Below are 14,207 nucleotides of genomic sequence, written 5' to 3' on the forward strand. Positions count from 1 at the left end.
AAACATGGTGCTCGGAGAGAAAAAATATTTTAAAGAAGGAAAACAACAACACTGTTAGTCTCTAGTAAACAAAGGAGTATTTAGGAATGAGGAAAAAACCAATGAGACTGTGAGGTTTCTGTGGCCATTGGGAGATGGATACCCAGGGAAATGGGTCGTGGTCAGAAGAAATGAGATCATGCTAAAGCCATTCCATATTTCTTGTGCATAGTGCAGAAAGGGGGAAGTGGAAATATGCACCTGGGCACCAGCTTCACTTAGATACTTGACTGTTTCCATTGCAAGTTGGTTTTAGGTCTATTACTAAATGGTTCACACTTATACTTCGAGTTACACCTTTGACAGGATAACCTAGTTCAAGAGATGCTAGCAGGTTTAGTGGGGAGAGGTGCATATTATTGTTTATATAATAACCGTGTGGGCTTCTCATTCCTAGGAAACAGTACTGCTAAGAGAAAACAGAGCCGTGGTCATTTATAGTCTTTCAGAGGGACAGTTTATTAGAGGTTATAAAATTGAGCAACTATCCCTACACAGGCTATGACTCAGTGTCGGGGTGAGGGCCAGCAGCCACTGGGATTCCAAGGGAGGCTGCACATTGTTTGCTGTCCCTTTGGTCCTGCCTTCGAGGACTCACTCTATTTCAACATCTACCCACAGGTGTCTCTTTACTTTCTCTTTTTTCCCTGCTTTTGAATTCTTGGAGAGATGAGGGCCCCGATTTATGGCCTAAAACTTGATCATCATATATGTAGCACATAGCCATATGTTGAAACCTCAAAGATAAGTAACCTCCCTTTCCTAATGGTCTCCTACTTCTGTTGTACCTCCTCACTTAAGAGGCTCTTTTCTTGTGCCTTCTCCTCATCACAGCTTGCACTTAGAGAATATGTCTCAAAATCTGAATTTTTTTCTAGCCAATGTGATTGATAGCTTGCCTGGCATAACTTAGCTCTAGCTCTGGGTTTGATCCTTAAGTACTTCTACCAGACACAGGTTTGATGGACCCCAAAACTACTGAGAATGATTCTGAAAATTTATTCTAGAATTTTTCCAATTTTAGAAAGGAGTGGTTTAAGCTCTTTTCAGTGAGTATGCAGTGTTTATGATAAGAAGCTCCTCAAAGAAATACCCAAACACCTCTCTCACCCTCTCTCTCTCTCTCTCTTGATATATCACACACATCTAATTCTTGCCTCAGAATTCTCAGTTTCTACTTTGACAATACTAAAACAATCTACTCAAATGCATCTAGTGATGTTCCAAGCCATGCTTTTTGCATAATAAGTCTCTCTTTGACTTTGCCAATCAAAAATTTTTAATTAAAACTACAAAGTTCAGTCCAAGCAACCTTCTTATATTTGGTTTTGTTTTGGGGCCACATTATCATTGCTCAGGGATTACTCCTGGCTCCGCCTTCAGGAGTTACTCCTGGAAAGCTTAGGGGACCATATGGTATGATGGGAACTGAACCCGGGTCTGCCACATTCAAGCCAAGCACCTTACCCACTGTACTAGCCACTCAAACAACTTTTTATTAGTAATGACCTTCCTGATCTATACCCCTTACTTCCACCTCCTAAACTTAGTTATTTCTCTTCACTAACATTACCTGTAAGTTTGGAGATGACAATAAGGAGTATAGATCAGGAAGGTCATTACAAATAAAAGGTTGTTTGAGTGGCTAGTACAGTGGGTAAATTGCACACAATAGTTTTACATTTTAGTAAAAATATAAAAAGTAGATAGTGTAACATCCCATGTATATATTAAAAGCATATGGTAGTACATAAATAAGTCTTTTTTGTCCCCCCATTCACAATACAGACTAGGCAAAGGGCCTGGTTTGAGGTGTATATGGGGAGCATTTACTGTACCTCCTCTTCTATACAGTCAGTGTAAAGAAAACAGCCTGTAGTAAGCATTGGGAGGCCTTATCTTTTCTCTTTTTTTAATTTATATATATACATATATGTATTATATATATATATATATATATATATATATATATATATATATATAAACCTTTCACCAGTGCAACATTCCAATCACCAATATCCCAAGTGTCCTTCCTCCCCACCTGACACTGGCCTGTACTCTAGACAGGCTTTCTACTTTATTTTTTTAAATAATAAAATAATAAATAATAAAATAAAGTCTTTATTTTTTAAGCTATGAGCTTATTTTTAAGAAATTACTACTTTTTTCTTTGGGGGGAGGATGGTGTGAGCCACATCATCTGTAATATCCATCTGTGTAACACAACATTGTGTTACACCCATCAGGGTTACTCCTGACTCTGTGCTCAAAAATCACTCCTGACAATGTCAGGGGACCATATGGCATGCTGGGGATTGAATCTGGGTTAGTCTCATGCAATGCAAAGAGCCTATTCACTGTGCTCCTGCTCCAGCCCCCCAAATTGCTATTTCTTAAGTTTTATTTAACCCTGAAATTCCAAGATCTTCTTTACTTTGCTGAAGAATATCGTTATTTTTATTTAACATTTTTAGACTTGACTGACTGGTTTCTCTCAAATAAAATAGAAATTGACCTGAAATTTTGTTTAAGTAATAATTGGAATAAAATCAAAAGAATTTGTAGGAAAATACATACATAAATGTATAGTTATAAGAGACTATAATGGTATGCAGTAAGTTGTGAGTAATAGAAGACAGAGGAAATCTGTCTGCTGGAGGGAAACAGATAGACAGAAACAAAGAAGATGCTAAGATGTTTATCTTTGTGAATATCTCTAATAAACAATCATACTACCAAAGATACCATATTCATCTAGGAATTAATTGCAGACAATTTCTGACAGTCAAAGCTACAGACGGGGGATATCATAGGGTTCACAGGATAAAAAGGGCTCATCACCTTTGGTGTGTGTGTGTGTGTGTGTGTGTGTGTGTAACATTGCTTTCAGATCTGAGCATGATAGGTTACCCCTGAAAGGGATTCAGGAAGTTTTACATCTGCTTGCCTGAAGTTAAAATATAAACTCAATTCATTGACCTATATCCAAGGAATTAATCCTACTACCTCAATTCTCCTTTAGGAAAAACAAAACATTATCCAAGCAACAAGAAATGAGATAAATCAATCTGCAACACTAAAAGTTTCTCAGTCTCAGATTCACACTGTCAAGAATCACATCAAGTTTATGATTTCTTAGTCTACAACACTGACACTAGCATATCTAGGAATATATGCAGATGGCCAAACATGAAAACTCATAATGCAATTCAAAACTTTGTAAACCCCCAAAAATATCATGCAAAATAAATTAAAGATTGTGACTCTTTTATACATTTTTATATATCACATTAGGTTTATGTTTATAATCTAAGCTTTAAGTGCTTAGAGGCACAGGGTAAGTTCTTCATCTATTATCAATTTCTGTTATTAATTGAATGTCAACTTTTAGACATGGAGTGAGAACATATCTAGAAATGAAGAGTTAAGAGAGGGCCGGATAGAAAATAGACAGTTTTTGAAAAGCTTGAGTAAAAATATTCTCATTGCAATTCTACTCAGCAACTTATTTAAGACTAGATATCCCCTAGCATTACTTGTGCTTGGTTTAATAAATAAATTGGTTCCAGGATGCAACCCAATAACTGCAAACTCCAAACTTCAGAATTTGCCTTTATTCTTGATGTCTCTGTTCTAAATTTTATAGTATATTTTAATTATTTATTAAGCTTGTTTTAATTTCAATAGTCTTACATTCTAAAAAATATATAAATATATAACTGTCATAAAAAACAATTCCCAGTAGCATTTATCTTGTCCTGCCTTTCAAAGAGAATGAAAATATTAGAAATTTTCTTTTTACTCAGCCCAAAAAATCAAACACAACATGACAAAATCTTCAGAAGAATTCTCTGATTCTGAACTCTAAAATTCAATTTGACAGTTAAAGTTTCATCTCAAATTATCTTGTGTGAGAGAAATAATATAAATGAAGTGTACTGAAGACTTGTTAATTCTATTATATTTCAAGGAGAAAAAAATTGAACATCTAAGATATGTAAGAAAGCACTCAGGAACTGAGATTAATCGAAAACTTTGCAATAAAAGAATATTTACAGCTTTGTGAATTACAGTTTTGTACAAAATCTGTATGAAAATAAGCGTTCATTAGTTTAGCTCTCTATGTGATATCAAAATATGGACAAACTGGTGAAACTCAAAAATACTCATAAAAAATTAAATTTGGTGGTGGGTATTCCCCTGATTCAATGTTAATATGTACCTAAAATGCTAATGTGAAAGATATGTAAGCCACTATGATCAAAATAAAAATTTTAAAAAAAAAGTTTAAAAATCAGATCCATGAATCAGCCCTGCACACCACAGAATGTGTCCCCCCCCCCAAACAAACAAAAATAAATAAAAATAACAGATAAAAAAAACAAAAATAAAAAAATAAAAGTTCTAGAAATTCAGGACCAGAAAGATAGCATGGAGGTAGGGTATTCGCCTTGCATGCAGAAGAACAGTGGTTCGAATCCCAGTGTTCAGTATGGTCCCCTAGCCTGCCAGGAGCGATTTCTGAGCATAGAGCCAGGAGTAACCCCTGCACACTGCCGGGTGTAATTCACAAACCAAAAAAAAAAAGTTCTAGAAATTCCACTAGATTTAGGAGAAAAATGTTCAACAAGACTGTTGTATGCAACACAAAACCATATACACTCTATTTGTTCTTGTTTGGTTCACAGATGCAATCTATGACTATCTATATTATCCTTGAGAATAAGATCTACCTAATATATCTTTGGCTTATTGGTCTCATAACATAGACATTGTACTGTACCATACTTTGATCTCTTGCATTAAATCTTATAAAAATTTAAAAAATATTTAAAAAATTTAAACACTTTCAAATATTCATCAACTTTAATTCAAGTCAAATAAATTACTTTGATCAGTTATTGTTTGTTTTTTTTTTTTTTTTTTGTGGTTTTTTTTGGGTCACACCCGGCAGTGCTCAGGGGTTACTCCTGGCTCCATGCTCAGAAATCGCTCCTGGCAGGCACGGGGGACCATATGGGACGCTGGGATTCGAACCGATGACCTTTTGCATGAAAGGCAAACGCTTTACCTCCATGCTATCTCTCCAGCCCCAGATGATCAGTTATTGTTAACAGTAGTTGACTTGAAGTTAATTCATAACATTTTTCTAAAATGACGTCTTTGAGACATTAGTCTACATTCAATCTGTAGCTACAGTGGATAATAATCATTGACAAGTGACAATTAAATTGACAACTAAATCTAACCTCAAATATGAGTACAGTGGATTAAACTTTCCTTCTTGTTTTCATAAATACCATCACTTAAACAGAAATCCAGATCCAAATTGTTTTCTTCAAAACACCAGTTGATTCTAATACCAATAAGTTGAGAGTATAGTTGCATTGTTAAAATTTAATTTTCAAGAGTATCCATTTAAATTTTATTTTCAAGGATCACTGATGCCTGGTATACCTGATTTATTGTGGATAATTATCACTGGATGTTTATTTTGTCTGCAAATTTATTAAGTCCTGACTTTGCTACTCAACTGTATGACCCTGGACAAGTTGCTTTACTTCTCTGTGCCTTCATTTCCATTTCTTTTTGTTGTCAATGTTTTGGGTCACACCCAAAGATGCTCAGGACATCCTCCTGACTTTGTATGCTCAGTGCTTATTCCTGGCTCTGTGCTAATGGATCATTCTGGTGATGATCAGTGGACTCTATAGGATGGCTGGGATCAACTCAGGTTAGCTGCATGCAAGAAAAGCACCCTATCCGGCCCTCCATTTCCTCTTCTATTAAAAGAAAAAAACTTACTCACATAAGTTGAGAAGTGAGTTAATAAGAAAAAGAGCCTAGAAAAAGAGACAAAGTCCTAATACATTCTCAATAGATACTAATCTGTTCTCAATAAATGTTAACTATAATTACTGACTTTAGTGCTATACTCTCAGCTAATTTAACCCGTCATGCTTTCTTTCTTCCTATTCAGTTATAAGACACTTAATCAAACTTCACGTTGTTTTTTGCCTATAATACTGGCAGAACCTCCAACAACCCTTGTTCTACCCTCTTCTTTCATATCTCAGACAATGACATTTTCAATCAGGATATGTCAAACTCCTCTTCAAAAGCTTTCAATGATTCTCTACTGCCAAAAGTAAATTCAAAAATTTACCATGCATTCGAAGCTCTTCATTCTCTGAAACTAGCTCATTTTTCCCATGTTGTCATTATTGCCCTTCAAGTATTTTGACTCCACCAGAGAAGACAAGCATCCTAGTTTCTACATGCATTCTATTATAAACTGCTAACTGCTAACAAGCTAAACTGCCTTTCCTATACACCTCAATTTCCACTATTCCTTACAACCCCACTAATGTCTCCTTGTACAAAACTCTCCTAAGAATATCAAGGAAAAGTACATCTTTCTCTTCTAAAATTTCATAGAGCTTTCTTTTAATTATCTTACAAGTAAATCACTTTATTTTATTAAAATTGATCACTGTCTTCTCTCTCTCTTTTTTAGCTTTTTCAGAATCTGGAAAACATTCTCTTTTATTTGTATTCTCTTTAGTATCCTTTATATGTCATTATTATAAGTAAAAAAAGAAAATTATTCAAAGACAAAAATAATTTACAAGTTATTATATGCATGAATGATTATTTTCTAGGTACATATTACTCAAGAAATATAGATTATCTTTCATCCTCTTAATGGAGTGAATTTTAAACGTATATTCTGGTTGAAGACCAAGATTAGGCATTGCAGATTATAAAATAAAAATAAAAATAAAGAAGAGGGAGCCAGAGCATTGGCACAGCAGGTAAGGTGCTTGCCTTGCACACGGCTGACTCCGATTCAATCTTCAGCATTTTGTATGGTCCCCAAAACTGCTAGGAGTGATATCTGAACACAGCCAGAAGTAACCCCTGAATGCTGCCAGGTATGGTCTTAAGGCAGTAATAAAAAATACCCACAAGAGTAGATTTCAGAAGTATTAAAAATGAATACATTCATGTGAAAAACCAAAATGGACAGTTGTCCCCACATGTAGAGAAATTGCAATGTCTATAAAATTTCAAGTCAAATTCATATCAACTATACCTATTTTCATATTATTTTAAAGTAATTACTCTGTTCAAGTATCTTGGAATTTTTTTCAAGTAACATTTCAAATGTTGCTTCTTTTACAGATAACAGTCTGTATATTCCTCAACAGAATTTCAGAAATAAAATGCGAAAGGTGTGTGTTTACCTGGTCCTACAAATGAGCTTTTGATGAGATAGAGCTGAATGTAGGATGTTATTCTCACATCCTCTTCTCTTTAGCTGTAAAATTTCTGATTTCTTTATTTTTTCTTGTGTTTAGCAAGACTGCTGCAATGGATAGAAATGTCTTTCACAGCCAAATTTTGAAAAAAATATATTAAAAACTCTATTGTAAAATGATTTAAAGCTCTAAATTATTTTGACCACAGAACAAACTAAAGGATGTGTCATTTTCTACTGTATGATTTTTCCTATTAAGCAATAGATCACAATATAAAAATGTTAAGCAAAACTTAGAGTACTCATGATTTAATGATGTCTGAAACCTTTTTATTTTAATTTTTTATTTTATTTTATTTTATTGAAACCATTATGTTTTTTTGTTTGTTTGTTTGTTTGTTTTGGGTCACACCCAGCATTGCTCAGGGGTTACTCCTGGCTGTCTGCTCAGAAATAGCTCCTGGCAGGCACGGGGGACCATATGGGACACCGGGATTCGAACCAACCACCTTTGGTCCTGGATCCGCCGTTTGCAAGGCAAACGCCGCTGTGCTATCTCTCCGGGCCCTGAAACCATTATGTTTTACAAAGTCCTCCATAGTTGGGTTTCGGACATACAATGAATCAGGGCTAATCCCATTACCTCCCTCCCTCGTGTTCCCAGAGTGTATCCCAACCACTACCCTTTGCCTCAACTCCCACTCCTACCCTGCCAGTATGATAGGCTCATTTTAAGTTTAGATTGTTAAAGTTTGGGTCTCTTGATTCCACTGTTGTTGACTTTGGCGTGGATATTTAGTTCTGTCCTTTTTTATCTCCACCAATGCACCTGAGACCACTTGATCCTGGGCCCCCATTAGTTTCCCTCTTCTTAATTTTATTTTATAAATGCAGAAATATAAGGTAAAACAAAGTAATTTGTGCCCAATGTTCTATGTAAAGGTTGGGAGCTCCTAACTAAAAGATAAAAACGGGTGGCAAATTTTTGCAGAGGCACAGCATAAGTTGGGGGAACTAAAAAGTAAAAACTTTTGGCTTAAAAACAGTGTGTCCCTACCCATAAAGCATCCTACCATAAGACCAACTATAGGTTCCGGGCATCCTAAGTTTTGTCATAGTGCTAGATTTTATTATTTTTTTTCCTGATCAACTTTCTCTTTCTTTCCATAAATTTCTCTTTAGAATTGACTCTAATCTCAAAATGTTCAGAGTCCATCTCAAGAGATTAGTTTTAGGGGCCAGAGCGATGGCACAGGCGTAAAGGTGTCTGCCTTGCTAGCCTAGGATGGACCGCGGTTCGATCCCCCAGCATCCCATATGGGCCCCCAAGCCAGGAACGATTTCTGAGCGCATAGCCAGGAGTAACCCCTGAGCGTCACCGGGTGTGGCCCAAAAATGAGAGGGCGGGGGGGAGAGAGGGGGAGAGAGAGATTAGTTTTATATCTTTGCACTTACCTTAATTTGTTCGATATACATTGTACTTTCCACCAAAAAATTCTCATTATATTTTATTAAATGAAATGAGTAAACTTCTATTTTCATAAAGTCTCAGCCAGTTACAAAGGGAATACTAGAAAATAACTTGCAGGTCTTAGTTCTTCTCTTTAGTAGCAAGAGCTATCTTAGAAGTTATTCACAATTGAAAGAGATAGTTTACAAAGACTGATGAAGACTTGTTGAATATTACTTCATTGTTGAGTCAATGAAGCAAAACTCAATGTAAAAAAGTGAAATACCTAGGAAGAGAAGGATGAATGTCAAAAGAAATGACAATCACAAGAGCATGGTCATAGAAATTGAAAGGTAGAAAAGCCTGAAAGATGCAAAATAAAATCAAGACAGGAGATAATATGAAAATGAATATAACTGTTTAGTTAAGGTTTGAAAAGTATAATTCAAAACCAAAGGTAAGTAGCCATATGTAATCCAATTTTAGACTTTGCTCATTGAAATCTCATATGTTCCTCAACTTCTGGAATTCAAGAAAAAACATAATTTCTTTTTCATGCAAACTTCTTCATCTCTTTTTGGATGTATCACCAATATCTTAAATAAATCTATATTCTAGAAAAGTACTTCTAAAAGCCCAAAGGCATATTTATTTAGAGGATTTTATTCAGACAATAATTCATTCAAGGAAAGTAAATAGAATTCACTGGAGGAAATTATTTAGACTAAAAAAAAAAGGATAGGTAGAAATCTGAAGCTAATAGAGTACAATGGGGAAGGAAGTGAGGTGAGTCACAACAAAGAAACTAGATTCAGTGAATGCGTATAATCAAGCACACACAGAAGAGAGGAAAAAGCAATTACTGATGGAAGCAATTGTAACAGGGGTTTCAGACATCCACACTGGTATATGCTAAAATATAACCTATTTCTTCAGCTACTCAAAATTTCCTGTTAAAACTATTATAATAGAGGATAATAAAATTTAGACTTGATGGATCAGAGAGAAAGAGTATTCGTGGCCAGCCCAGGTCTGATTACCAGGATCACTTTATGATTCCTCAGCCCCTCCAGGAGTGATCCCTGAGACTCCCTGAGTACAGCTGTGTATGGCCCAAAATAATAAATTCCTTACCCCTCTGCCAAAATATACAGTCAACTCTGACTTTATCCATCACTGCACGGCCCTCTAAGTACCACTGAGAGTGATCTATGAGCACAAATCCAGAACTATCCCCTGAGCAATACTGGATGTGGACTAAATGTTAAAATAAATAATAAATCATAAAAGAGTTAATAACAATAGTAGTGAGCCAGAGAGATAGTACAGCAGGTAAAGCATTTGCCTTGAACACAGCCTATCTGAATTCGATCCCCAGTACTGCATAGAGTTCCCCAGAACTACCACAGATGTTTCTGGTTCAGTCAGGAGTTATCTTTGACCACCACCGGAAGTGGCAACAAAGTAATAAGAATAATAACAAGAATGGACTGAAGAGATTGAACAGGAAGTAAGCACTTGTGAATAGGTAGCAAATCTCAGTTTGATCCTCTGGGTATCATACAGTCCCCAGAGTAACCCCTAAGGGGCACTCCCGAGCAGAATGTAACCCAAAAAATCCTGCCCAAAATATAGCTTCAATTTAGCAATCATCTCAGGACTTGGACATTGAAAATATCAAGTAAATAGCTGAATAGTATGAAGCAATTTGTATGAGTCTAAACTAATCAGTTTATACAAAGAAAATTTAGATCTTATATCTAACACAACTTTTAATAATAATCTTTTTTTATTAAAAACCAGAAATTTATTGAGTTGGAAAGACAGTACAAAAGTTTTGGCTCTTGCCTAACATGTGTTTGCAAACATGTTCAAATCATAACACCCCATCTGGTCCCCTGAGCTCTGCTAGGCACCCCTGAGCATCTTGGATGTGGCCCCCAAGTAAAAACAAAACAAACTTAGATATTTATTTCCTGTAGTTGGAAATTGGGAAATGCAAAATTAGAGTGCTGGTTGATTTGACACCTAGTGAAATTTGACTTTTGTTTCATATATTACTGATTTTTTTTCTCTAATTCCATTGAATAGAAGGAAGGGATAAGGTAGTCTTTGTATAATAACCATAATCTTTCTCAAGAGGGCTCCATCCTCATAATCTAGGCACCTCCCAACTCTCCCACCTTCTAGTATCATCACTTTGGGTTTTAGGATTTCGATACATAGATAAGGTTGGGTGGATCTTGGCTGGCTTTGTTTATTACCCTACCAGAGACTGAATGCAATCATAATCTTATAGTGCTTGTATCCTCATCATTTCTGATATAGTATCATGCTTGAATATGTTCATTGAAATTTATGATAGCTCCCCTTTATCTGGACCTGACCTTAAGAAAAGGAGGAGATCTGATATATAAAAAGAAGTGAAGATGAACAATATCAAGGTTTCCAGTGTTGTAAGAGGAATATCTGTTTTTATTTTAGTATAATAAAAATCACTATTGCCTCTTTCATGGCATTTTTATGGGGATAATCTATCTACCCTCTGTTATCCATAAAAATCATTAAATATTTAGCCAACACTCAATGTTCTTCTTTCTGTAGCACATTCAAAATTAAGTACTGATCTTTTTGCTTTTATCATTTCATTTGAATATTAGTTGAATTTCCACACTGCTTCATTCTATAGTACAGAAAGAGGAAATATTTCCTTGTCAAAGCTATATATAAATATAAAAACTTTTAATGCAACAGATTTTTTTATATTCAAGGGCAAATTACATAAACCTTCTTTATTCCCCAATGCCCTATTGTTTGGCTTGCTGACAAATGCACTATCTAATACAAATAAACAAAATTTACTAAAATTAATCTTGTTCAATACTTCAAAAACAATTAAAATACTTGAGAGTCACAAAATAAATTTTTTACTCTCATAAACAAATATGTAGATGCAACTAAATCAGTTGGACAGGAATTTATTCTCAAATTATAAATAGAAGAAATTGTGGGGCTGGAGAGATAGTCCAGAGGGTATGGCCCTTAGCTTATATGCAGTCAGTACAGATTCCATGATATCCCATTTGATGCATGGGCCCTGCCAATCTTAGTTTCTGAGTGCAGAACCAGGGGTAGCGCCTGAGCATCACCAGGTGTAGCCCAAAAACAAAAACCAAAATAAAGTAAAAGAAGAAATTGGGGCATATATACCAGTCATTTATTCAAAAGACTCAGAAATAATTCAAAGTTCTTGATTTCTCTTTTGTAGTAACTCAGTTTAATAACTTTAAGTGTATATCAAATTGTGTTTTAGGATGATAGAAAAAATAAGAAAGATACAGATATATAAAAATAACTCACTGTAGTGAGTATCTTAGAAGATACAGAAATATGAACAACGCACTGCCTCTGAAGCAGAATGGCATATATTTTAAGATTTAGTAAAAATTTGTGCTTTTAGGGACAATTGAGGAAAGACCAACACTGCTGATTCAATTGTTTATTTAAGTACTATCATTTCTGATACTCTTAGTTGCTTATAAAATAAAAAATTATGAACCAAGAAAGTTCAGACAGGTAAGGACATAGGGAATAAACAGGTAGATGGGTGGATAAAGAGAATGAATGACTAGGAGGTAGCATACACTATACTATGGAAATTATGTGTCAACAAGAGAGTTATTCTGAGACTAAAATGAACATTAAAGGAATTTTCGGTTGATCTGGGGGTCTTTAATTTAAGGTTAGTTAAATTCTCCAGAGGAAGTGATAGAGAAAATTATAGAGAAGAAAGAGCAGAACAAAATGCAAGAATCTCTGAGGAATACTAAGTTTGAGCATCTATCGGGTAGAAGAGAAGAAATAAAACCAGATAGACTTGGGCCAGATTACCAAAAGGTCTCAACTGCTTTTCTGAGGTATATATCTTCCAAGAAATGTGAAAGTTTTAAATAATTTTAGAAGAAAGATGTTAAATTTTCAATGTTGGGAAGGTCACGTTAGCAACTTTAGTTGTTACAGAGCTAGACTTGAAGTGAAGCACCAATGAATTTCTAGTAGTTTATCATTTGTTGATCAATTTACCAAATGATGTGGGTTTTTTTTTTTTGGTTAGGTTTAGCATTTTTGGACATGATGATTATATTCCTTTTCACTTGCAAGCTCTCTCTTCTATGTGCTATAATTTTCTCCATAGAACCACAATGAACAATATTCAAATCATCAAGCTAAAGCCTTTTATCATAGATATCACCCTATCCTAACTGATTAATATTCTTGATCTTCCATCAGACCTCCCATTCCAAGCATGCTCATCTCATCCCCAAATTCAGGATCTGACATAACTTATCTACACAGTCTCAGGACAGTCTATCTCTCCTTCTTTGCCAAGTCATGCTTCATTCTGTCTTCAGGTTGCCATATTTTTAATAAACAAACAACTCTTTCAAGGCAAGGCACCACAGGATAAATGAGAAAATGTATAAGGAAAAAAGAATATTTTGTGTATCATATGATGAAATAAGTTCAACTAAGTTACAAACACAAATAATAATAATAAACACTATGAGAATTGAATACTAATTTGTTCCCCTCTAATATGACTCAGAAAAACTTTATGGATTGGTGGCCTTATAACTTTATTGTTAATATGATTATGATTTAACATGATGTGAAAGATGACTTCCTTGTTGAAGGAATTAATATGCCCCAAGTATAAAGAAATGCACAAGAAATGATTGAAAAATGACTATGTTTCAAGGTTGCTTCATATGATGTTTGACACAAAGAATTCCGGGAAACAGAAAGTCATAATGGAACCAGATATAAAGTCGTTCTTTTTTAATAATATATTTATTTAAACACCATGATTACAAACATAATTGCATATATAAAGTCTTTTTATATGAAAAATAAGCTTTTATAGAACCATTGGGAAACTATAATTGGAAACCTAATGGTCTTGTTTTAATAGAAAGTGCTTCTAAGTTAATATAGTAAAAACTGTTGTATTTTTAGGTGAAAAAATTAATATCCTCCATGTTTTTCAACAAACTAGGGACAATGCTCTTGATCCCAAAGGTAGCTGTTGGTTCATCCATGCTGTTAGTTATGATCAAACACTTTTCTTTCAACTCTAAAAAATGTCCCTCTACATAATTTTCACAATCTGTTTTCTATTTTTTTCATTTCCAAGCACTAACATTTCTGTGACTATATTATATATACACATAGTTTCCATCTTGCCATCAAGAATTATATTCAAATATATCCATAATGTATATTTTGTTATTTTCAAATAAATTATATTTTGTTCATATAACTACATGCCAGAAGTATAATTAATGGCAGAATAATCCTTCACCACAAAAGAATTCTTACCAGAGGTAAAAATTTAAATAGTACTTTGAGGCAAAAAAATTTATATATAAAATTAAGATGGTAGCTAGATGGAACTAG

The 14,207-nt window shown here is 34.5% G+C and overlaps 2 protein-coding genes, 1 non-coding gene and 1 pseudogene across 3 annotated transcripts in view; 2 read left to right on the plus strand and 2 right to left on the minus strand.

Annotated features, from left to right (window-relative positions):
• Positions 1 to 14,207, minus strand: part of BCLAF1 (BCL2 associated transcription factor 1) — a 1,193,665-nt gene that overhangs the window by 824,554 nt on the left and 354,904 nt on the right. The window lies entirely within an intron of this gene.
• Positions 1 to 14,207, plus strand: part of LOC126031298 (cytochrome P450 4A11-like) — a 450,346-nt pseudogene that overhangs the window by 356,291 nt on the left and 79,848 nt on the right.
• The window catches only part of PDE7B (phosphodiesterase 7B), a 208,142-nt gene that overhangs the window by 1,443 nt on the left and 192,492 nt on the right, over positions 1 to 14,207 (plus strand). The window lies entirely within an intron of this gene.
• On the minus strand, positions 1,803 to 1,934 carry LOC126031961 (small nucleolar RNA SNORA51). The gene has a single exon (XR_007503764.1). It is a non-coding gene; the product is annotated as a small nucleolar RNA SNORA51 (small nucleolar RNA).

This window comes from Suncus etruscus, chromosome 15 (assembly GCF_024139225.1).
Source record: "Suncus etruscus isolate mSunEtr1 chromosome 15, mSunEtr1.pri.cur, whole genome shotgun sequence".
In the NCBI taxonomy this organism is placed as follows: domain Eukaryota; kingdom Metazoa; phylum Chordata; class Mammalia; order Eulipotyphla; family Soricidae; genus Suncus; species Suncus etruscus.